Raw genomic sequence first — 1,957 nt, forward strand, 5'->3', positions numbered from 1 at the left:
TCCCCATTGTTTACCAGTTAAGATTCTCACACTTTTTCTGCCCTTATCTGCATGTCATTTTTGAGTTCCAGTGAGAACTGACAGCAATGCTTTAGCAGAAAGAGTGAAATAATCAGTTTGGTTTGGTTGTTTATGCAAGTGAACTCTGTGAAGATGTAGACCATACACTGCAAAGAGTGTCAAGTGTGATAAAGAAACTTATAGCAAGTAAATCTGAAAGCTATTACAACAGTCTCATTTGGTGAGAGCCTCAACTGAGATGAGAATGGAATAGGGAGGCTCAATTTGATATCTTTTTCTGATTTGTGGGTGGGTTTTTTGTTTGTTTGTTTGTTTCAAGATTTTTGAGTGAACTACTTAGCAGAGTGTCACAGTAATGCAGGTAAGAAAGGATTTAAATCTGAGCAAAGTAATAATATTGGGGTCTGAATAAAGAAGTCAATTCTACAAACATTAAAATAGTAGAATTCGCAAAACTGACCAGGTATCAGGTTTTAAACATTATCTCTCTACATTCACAATTGATCTAAAAATGCCACACCTTCTTAAGTTTTTTAGTGTTCTTTTGAAACTGTCACCAGAAGAAGTTCGGTAAGTAATATTGCCAGGGTATACAACAGAGGAAAACGTGATATATGGGAAGACAACCCTGAACATATCTTTCTTCATGTGAGAAGGAAAATAATAGTATAAATAAGTGACAGCTATGAAGCCATGGTTGATTGACAGGCCAAATCTGGACTGTTGTCTGTTTTATTATAGCCCAGAAATAATAATGGTTTTCAAATTTTTAAATTCTTGGAAAGAGTATTCTTTCATTACTTGTTAAAATGAAATAAAATTGAAGTGTCATTGTCTATAAATGAAGTTCTATGCTCATTTGTGTACATATTTTCTGTGCTTGATTTTGGGCTACAACACCAGAATCCAGAAGTTGTGATACAGACATTATGTTCCTTAATAGTACTTTATAGAGTTAGAATGCAGTTCAGTGGTATCCTATCAAGCATAAGGCCCTAGGTTAAAGTACCAGCACAGTAAAGAAAGAAAGAAAAATGTTTTGTTTATTTACAAAACTCAAATATTTATTACCTGGCCCTTTACAGAGAAAAATTTTCCACCTCCTGACTGCTATCAGATAGATACTGTGCTAAGGCTTTCACATCTTGTCTTCTATAATTTTTTATCAAAGATTCTAGTGACAGTAAGTGATAGAGATCTGGAGAAATTAGATAATCTAGGACAGTAACATATTTTACTTGTAAATATTCAAATTATTTACACAAATTTAATGAGTGACCTTTCCTCCAAAGTATCATATCCTTTCCTTCTTTAATATCTCTGTTTATTCCAAATGATTATACAATTAATGCTAGGTTAACAGAACATAAGACACTTTGCAAATGCAATCTAGTCCCATCTACCTTTCTGTCACATCTCATTACCCTTAACCACTCAACCCCTGAAATTCTCACTGTTCTCTTACCTTAGGTAGACAGAAGCTCATGACACACGAAATAACAAATTGTCTACCATTAGGAAACATAAAAGTAATGAACGGAAGGAAGGACAGTAGGAAACAGAGGTTTCATTAGTGAAGAGGGAAATCTCTTATCTGTCTAAGCCTAAATTGTCAAATCCTTCAGTCTAGGGTTGATATATTAATTTCATTCGACATCTATTACAGGCTCAGTAAGTGGTCATTTCGTTATTGATTCCCCTCTCCCTTTTTTCACCTCTCTTGGGAAACCTGAAAAACAGAAAATGTTCTCACGGAAACTCCTCAGTGGCTCGCCAAGATCTGGGCTTGCGCACTTTTACACGACCCGCGTAGCCCAGGCTGTAAGTAAGCAGCTCTCCAAGCACAAACCCAGCGCGGGTTTCTCAATTTCTCGCGCGCGCGCGCCTGCGCGCTCTCCCTTGGCCCCCTACCCTGCAGCAAGGGTAGTGTGACGTA

Source organism: Cavia porcellus, unplaced genomic scaffold (genome assembly GCF_034190915.1).
Source record: "Cavia porcellus strain 051 isolate PalLab524CR breed Dunkin Hartley unplaced genomic scaffold, mCavPor4.1 scaffold_3, whole genome shotgun sequence".
Lineage (NCBI taxonomy): Eukaryota > Metazoa > Chordata > Mammalia > Rodentia > Caviidae > Cavia > Cavia porcellus.